Source organism: Eurypyga helias, unplaced genomic scaffold, assembly GCF_000690775.1.
Source record: "Eurypyga helias isolate BGI_N326 unplaced genomic scaffold, ASM69077v1 scaffold3496, whole genome shotgun sequence".
NCBI classification, from domain to species: domain Eukaryota; kingdom Metazoa; phylum Chordata; class Aves; order Eurypygiformes; family Eurypygidae; genus Eurypyga; species Eurypyga helias.
The window spans coordinates 55,860-64,253 of record NW_010254495.1 but is presented as its reverse complement, the minus strand read 5'-3'; positions in this window follow the sequence as shown (position 1 = coordinate 64,253).

Genomic DNA, 8,394 nt, shown 5'->3' with positions numbered 1-8,394 from the left:
TCTTCATCCCTGGTTTCCAGAAAAAGGGTGGAACATTTCTTAGGGCTGGCTTTTCATGGCTTCCTGTTGTGGATTTGTGGTTTTGGTGCTTGGTTCAAAGTTTTCCCAGCTTTCTCCAGGCACTTGGAGGGGAGGAGCCTGGATGATTTATTTTGAGTCTGATTTCCACTCTGGAAGTTTGTGAAAGGAAAAAGAAAGCCATAGGTTCTTACAAAGAGCTGTACTGCCACAGTTAAGAGGAGCACACTGGCAGAGTGAAGCAGAGAAAAATGAGCAAGAGAAGTATCATTTAGGGCACTAATCCTGGAGGAAATGTCTCCATAATTACAGTATAGATCTGATCGATTTCAAGTTCCTATCTGTATCTTTAGATGACTAAACACTTTTAAAAATCTTGCTTACTAAACATATTTTCTAGTCACTAGTGAACAAAACAGGCTCAAGAAATATTGTTTTGCAGATCCAAAATGTTTGTGAAAATTATTTGTATGAATAAATCAAATCCAAATAAAGCAGAACTACAGTTTCCAAAAGGGGACCTCCATAGGGGAAATATCCTCTATCCAAAAGGAGGAGCAATACTAGCAAGGCTGCATACCTTGCTGTATGAGTAACACGGCACAAGCTTGAGTGTGCTTGCAAGTGTGTAGGGAGCCGTGGGCTTGAACATGACTAGAACATTTCAGAAAGCATTTAGATAGAGCAATCACTGTCCTGCTTCCTGCAGCCTTTGTGATTTCTCCATGGTGTTCTGTCCAGGGCAAACTACCTACCGTAGGCCAGATTTTTATTGCTTACCTTTAGACATCTAGATGAAGAACGTTTATTTAATCCTTGAAGGTTTATCAATAACTAATGGAGATAGAAGGGGTAGTTAATTCTGTTTATTTATTATGGAATAAGCCTAGATGAATAGTTTACACCTAAGATGTGCATTTCAGGTGAGTGAGGTTATCAGTGGGCTGATTCCCACCCTAGATCATGGACTGGGCTAGCACAGAACATGTTCTGGCTCTTTCCTAATATTTGGTGACAGGCTGCAACTTTCTGTCTTCAATCTGTTATTCACAGGGCTTGTGGTAGTGTCACAGCTTAACCCACAGTCAACATGAATGCAAAGGAGAGTAGATTCTAAAGCAAAATTTGGCATGGTAGTTCTTAAGTATTCTCATTGGAAGATAACAATTGAAAGTGTTTATTGCCTTTGCATTTCCTGAAAACTATTAGGGAATTGCTAGTTTTCAGACTTATTTATACTGGGCAACTTATATTGCATAGGAGAGCAGTGTAAAAAGTAACTTGTGCTAGTTATTTTTCTTTTGTGAAACAGCCCACTGCAATATCTTAATATTTTGTGGTCAACAACAGCTAAGAATTATAAAGTCTCCAAAAAAAGCAGTGTCTACTGTTTTATTAGTGCCCTCATCATACAATTTTTCTAATTAGATTTGATTCTTAGTTAGATCTGAAACAGATATCAACTGATATAGGCACTCGAATGTCAATTATGTTAAATTTCACTTAATTTATATCAGCTGTCATCAGCTGAATTTATATCAGCTTCTGGTCTTGCATAACCTTTGTGTGTGAATGATGAAAAAAGCTCAGGTGGCCACATTTCCTTTCTATCAAGGGCCATGTGGAACAAGCACAATAGTTCACAGATTAAAACAAGTAAAACACAGAATCTAAAGCTGAGCTGCACACATTTGATAGTATTAAGCTGATCTTTATGAATCCTAAGGTAGATCTGCACGAACATTGCAGTAAAGTGTATATTCATTTCAATTTCCAACTTAAAGGCAATAAAATTTTTTTATCCTCCCTCTAGTATTTGTGTGACAAAAAAATCTACTTGTTTATGCTTATGTGAATGATCCTGTGATTACTTTACAAACTATTGTTGAAAACTCAGAAGCTTTTTTTTCTGTGGTCAATAATGGAAGGTCACCATCTGAATTCTGCAGGGCTCTGTGCAAGGACCTTTGCTGTTCAATATATTTGTAAATGATATGGGAAAGGAGAGTGAGAAAGCTTGCTGATGACAAAGTATTTCAGACCAGAAAAGATAAAAGCCAACAGTGAGGAATGGTAGAAAGATCTTATCATAACTGGTAAATAGGCAGTAAGTTAAGAAATGAAATTCTGTGGTAGTAATATAATATGAAACACATGGGAAAAAAAATAAATCCCATCTTCATATATTAATAGGATTAAGATTTTAGGGTTATGCTAGTCCCATACAAGCATGAGTTCAGTGCTCATTAGTGATCAAAACCAAATAAAATATTATGAACTGGTAGAGAAGAAAGAGTGGACAAATAATAGAAGGCCACTGCCACCATACATGACCATGATTTTTCTGCATCTTGAATATTGTGTGCCATTCTGGATTCCTCATCTTCACAATAATACTGGGAGTATAACCAAGGAGACTTCAGACAAGGAAAAAAAGGAAATTCAGTGGTACAGGTGTAGAATGGCTATTGTATAAGGGATTATTTGTGTAGTACCAGGAGGCTGGTACTCAAGGCTGGAAAAGTAATCAGTATTTGTTTCTACTACGAATGCATATGGCTGAGGCATGTACTGGTGTGCTAAAAGTAAGCCTCTCTATGTAGCTAGAAATCATAACATTTTCCACTTACTGATATTTGTAGAAAAATATGTAAGGTGTAGCAACAAAGTAAGGAGGAGCATGGGAAATCTGGATAGAGACTGAATTTTCCATCTGGAGAATGAAGGGTTCTCCAAAGAAGGTGGAAGGAATCTGGTTCAAAACAAACAGTAAGAGGAAATAGAACTGTGGAACCCATTGCTTAAGAATGGTATGGAGCCTCAAAGTTTACAAAGGGTCAGAGCGGACAAATCCACAGAAGAGCAGTCTACTGAGAGTTACTGAAACAGAAGACATACAGAAACAGTATCTAGCAGAGGAAAATGGAAATATTTGTCAGCTGGGAAGAAATTAGGGGACTATCATATACTTGCCATGTTCTTGCTCTTCTCTAGGCATCTCTTATAGCTGCTATTGGAGTTTCTATACATAAGCCCTCGGTTTGATCCTGCATAGCCACTTTTGTGTTCTCATTTCGTCATGGTTTAACTCCGGCTAGCAAAATACCATGAAGCCGCTCTCACAAATCCCCCTCCCCTCCTCCAGTGGAGAGGATGAATTGGAGAAAAAAAAGAAATAAGGAAGCTCGCAAAATTGAGATAAGAACCATTTACTAATTAAATCTAAATTAATATATACAAGTACTACTACTAATAATAAATAATTAAAGAAATAGGAAATAAAACATATGATACAATATGGTACAATACCTCACCACCCACTGACCAATGCACAACAGGTGTTGAGCAGTGGGAGTCAGACCCAGAGAGCCCGAGAGCCGCAGCCCAAGAGCGATCGCAGGCCGAGAGCTATCGCAGCCCGAGTACTGGAGCCCGAGAACTGTCGCAGCAGATTCTGAACCCTCTCAGCAATAGCACAACCAGGAAAACTAAACAACCCCCCCAACTCCCTCATGAACGAGGCAGCACAGGAGTTAGCGAAGCAGCTAAGTCAGGGAGAGCGTCAGCAAGTGTACGGGAGTGAACGAGAGAGAGTGAGGGAGAGAGTAATGGCTCCCGGACCCCCTCCTTGCCTCTGCCCCCAGCATGACGTACTGTGGCATGAAACACTCCCTTGGTCAGTTGGGGTCAGGTGCCTGAGCTGTGTGTCCCCTGCACGGCCTGTAGCGAGACAGCGAGATCTGGGAACGCAGCTGCAGTGTCAGAAGCACTGAAAGACCTTGAATTCAGTGCAGGCATTGCCCAGCGCCAGCTCGGACCTTATCAGTGCTGCTCTCTGCATCCAGGAACACAGCTTCCTAGCAGCCATGGTAAAGGGAGTTAACTCTTTCCTGGCTGAATCCAGCACGCATTTGACACAGTAGATCAAGATTTACTGTTCCATTTGTTACATTTATCTGAGTTTGCATTTTTTGGTGGGCCAATGCACATGCCTATTCTTTTCATGTCATGTAGTAAAAAAGGCTTGTAAATGAAGTCCAGAGAGGTCTGTTTCTGTAAAATATTAATGTGTGTGGTTTTCCATGTTTGTCCTCCCTTTCTGAAGTGTCAGTTTGTATCAGGTACATGTCCTTCATTGTTTTAACTCCCCCCTGTTATAATCGTATCTCCCTTAACTTTCATTCTCAATTTCTTTGTTTATGGACAAATTCTCTAGAATACTGATTTTGACTTCTCTGGAAATTATTCACTTAAGAAAAATATTTCCAGACAGGTATAGGAAGATAATTGATCAAAGTAGAACAGTAAACTAGGTACAGATAATCCTCCATACATTGCATAAACAGGGTTAATATGAGGAAACAGGATCCAGATAAAGTTTTCTGAGTGCTGTCCTGCCTTGATAATGGTCCAGCTTATAGTTATGTTCATCAGTACTCTCCTACTCACGCTGTATCTGAGATATCTGACTGAGGAAAGAAAATTCTGAATTCTTTTCTAAAGAGCAGGTGCAAACACAGTGCTGCCAAACACAGTGCTATGACAACAAAAATGATCTTGGTTTTGATTAGTTATTTACCTAAAGAGAGAGATTTCCTACCTTGAGTATTAGATTGTTTGTTTACATTTTCATTTGGTCTCAAGTAGTCATACATTCAGAGGAATAAATACATAATTTCTAAACCAGTGTTGTAATTATAGATAATGAACTGTAGTAGAGCTAGAATAAAAGGAAAAACTAAGAAATCAAGAGGCATTCCATACATCTTTGAATGACTATTTTTTAAAAATTTCAGATTGATCAGTCTTATAAATTGATGTTAATATACCTAGAGTTAATGTTACACTGAGAAGAGGGTCTAAATCATCAACTGGAGCCTTCATGGCTTCCTCAGATCTCTTTCCAACTTCTTCTTTTCTGCTCCAAATGTTCAGGTTTGATCTGAAAAATCATTTAGGCCTCAGTGTCTTGAAGGAGAACTCCAAAATTTCTGAGATAAATAAAATGCCTGTCCTTTAGGAAGTCCTGAAAGAACTACACATATTCATTAAAGTACATTTAACGATGTTATACATCATCATAAAAAAATTGTCACCCTCAAAAAGGAGGATGCAAAATGAACGGGGTATTCTATTTTAATGAAGTAAAAACTCAATTACTGATCAATTCCTTTGTCTTTTTCAATGACACTTTTGGATATTGTTCCCAGTGAAACCACTTTCTTTACTCCTTCCTACAAGCAGAATAAGAAACGGGATAACAATTTGTCATTATTTGTTGGAAAGGAGTCTCCAGCCAGTAAGCTCCTTGTACCTTTTTGATTATCAGTAAACTTTACTAGGTAGTGGAAATTCATACTTTCCATTAAAAATACAACACCGGAACCAAAGATCAGTCTGTCGTGCCTACCGAGTTCTTTCCACTGAGATTTGTAGCACTGAATAAGCATTTCTAAATTTTTTTACTCCTTGCTATTGTTCTATATGGGCACTGCTGACATAATAGTCATTCAAAACCCCTTCTAGCTACGCATTCACGGGGGAAGTCCCACTCCTCAGCTCTTTTGCAACACTGATATGTTACACTGCAGTGGTGTTGTGGGTTACCCCTGGTGGGCAGCTAAGCACCACACAGCTGCTCACTTACTTCCCACCCTTCCTCACTGGGACAGGGGAAGAGGAAAGGAAAATGAAAGAAAGAAAACTTGGGGTCATGATTAAAGAAAAGTTTAATAAGTGAAGGATAAGTGGAAGAAGAGAGAGGAAAACAAAACAAGTGATGCAGAGGCAAGAGTCACCACCCCTCATGGGTAGAGTGATGCCCAGACAGTCCCAGAGAAAAAGATGGTTAAAACCCTCCAAAACCTCCTCTTTTCCTTTTAATTGCTAAGAATGTTGTTGTAAGGTGTAGAGTATCTCTTTAGCTAGTTCAGGTCATCTACTCAGTTGTGTCCTCTCCCAACCTATTGTGCACCCCCAAAATCTATTCATTTGAGGGGTCCAGAGAAACAAAGGTGGCCTTGATGCTGTGCAAGCACTGTTCAGCAAGAGCTAGAGCATTTGTGTGTTGCCAGTGCTTGGGTCAAAAATCTAAACCACAGCATCATATGAGCTGCTATGAAGAAAATTAACTCTACCCTAGCCAGGCTCAGTACAAGTAGGCCAAGCTTTTCATTGTTTCACCTATGATTGACACTTGGCTGTGGACAAGAAGCCAGCTCTGGTCACAGTAAGATAATTGATAAGGTGCATATGCAGATTTCTGGTTTATATGCAAATATACTCGCGAAGGAGGACAAAAAAGCCAACATAACATTTGGACTCCTCAGTGTTTTAGCTCTCTGTTAGGCATTTTAAATTGGCTCTTTTTTCATGGATCACTAAAATAGGTCTATGTTTCAGTAAGCTACTTTGCACATTACTAAGTGCAAAATCTCACGAATTTGCATGATCTTTCCTGTATTATTGCAGCCTTGTGGTTGGAAAGAAGAGAGGTGGAAGTAAATTGTGGATTAGTTCATGTGAAAATACCTGCTGCATTTGCAGAAATTCTTTTACACAACAGTGCTCTGTATTTTTGGGTGTGTGAGTCTCTGAGGATACATATAGCTACTTTTCACACACATAGTATACTAGCAGTATATGAAGAAGCACTTGTCTGGGAAATGTTTGTGATGAACAATAAATTCTAGAGCTTTTTTATTAACACTTGTGGGCTGTTTTTTCTAGTGCTTACACAAACACTTGACTAGGGAGACCAGGTTCAGGCCTTTAATTCTGAAGGCAGCCAGTTACCCACACTGAAAATCACAAACAGGTCTTGGGGCTAACTGCATGACCAGAAGTCTTTCAGGTATTAAAAAATCTTTGACAGTAACAATCAATTGTATTTGTTAGATCAAGTATGAAACAGTATAGTATGCACGGAATCTGAATCATCTGTTTCCATGAAATATACTGGCTTTCAAAAAACACATGTATTAGATCAGTCAGCAACTATTTCAGAAAATACCTGATTCCTTTCCTCGGTGTTCAGTTTTATACATCTGAAAAAAGAGACCTTCCTTTTAAAGGGCTTTTATACCATTACATCATGTTACATGGAACTTGTAGTGTAATCCTATGAAATAAAAATCATTGGATACAGATGGGAAACAAAGGAAAAGCAAACTGTGAGGAAAGAAAAATATAGCGGTAAGCATCCTGCCTATAGATTGTAAGTATACTAGCTCTGCTAGCTAACTGCTTACATTCATAACAGGTTGACAGATTCATACTAGACAGGCACATTTTTCCTTTTAAAAACATTTCTTTCCTTATTTTGCACGCCTTCCCCATACGCCACAGCAAAATTATATTCTGAGTCTTTTTCTCTCTCCCTGTGACATCTTCATTGCTGCTTCATTAACCAGTGCACCATTACTGCATATCATTACAGCTTCTCTCCTGGCTCACTGTGTTGATGCTAAGATGCAGCTACAAACTGACCATCAAAATGGTATTCTGTGTTTTAATCCTTCCTTCCATTCAAAAGAGGAGGAAGTAATCTCTAGCACAATCCCAAATAAACCCCATATTTTATCTGTTACCCTTACTGACCCACCAACCTGAAATGCACTGGGGAGGTATAGCATGGGATGTGACAGATTTATTTACCTATTTGTGTACTGTAAAAGGCTGGGGGCATACCTCCTATGTGATCAGTGTATTAAGACAATTTAGACTGATTTTATGTATTTGCCTTCAACTGACCTTGAAAAAGTACTGAAGCTAATGAAAGCATGTTTCAGTTCCATGATGTTAGGAAATGAAAAGGCCATGCTGTGACAGATATCCAAGGTGACATATACCTCCAACTGTACCAGTAGGGAGGGGCCATGATTTAAATACTAGCTGGTTTCAAACGTGTTTCCTGTGTTGGGAATACAGTCGATTCATTTTTAAGTGAAGAGAAAGATATAACTGCAAGTATGATATGAGCATGTAAATCAGTGTCAGAACCCAGAGGAATAAACCAGGCATATTCAGAATCTCCTATGTAGATGTGTAGCCATGAAAAGTGAAATAAGAAACTTGATGGTCCCTTCAGAGTGGTCCAAATGTTACAAAACGTGGCAGTGTGTCTGGTGCAATTTTTTAGGGTGAATGGGACTAAGGGTGCTGTTCTTCACATTTACCCACTGCCCCCTGCCAATTCCATCCCTCCCTGCCACCCTCCGTCAGAGCTCTCTACCAGTGCTGCATGTTAGACAGCTGCGAGGCTGCATCTGTTCTCTGTTTTCCACACAATTAAGGGAACAAGAAAAAATATAAATAAGAAAAATTGCTCTAACATGGAATCCTGTGGAAAATGATGTCTGAAGTTTAGGGTTTTGT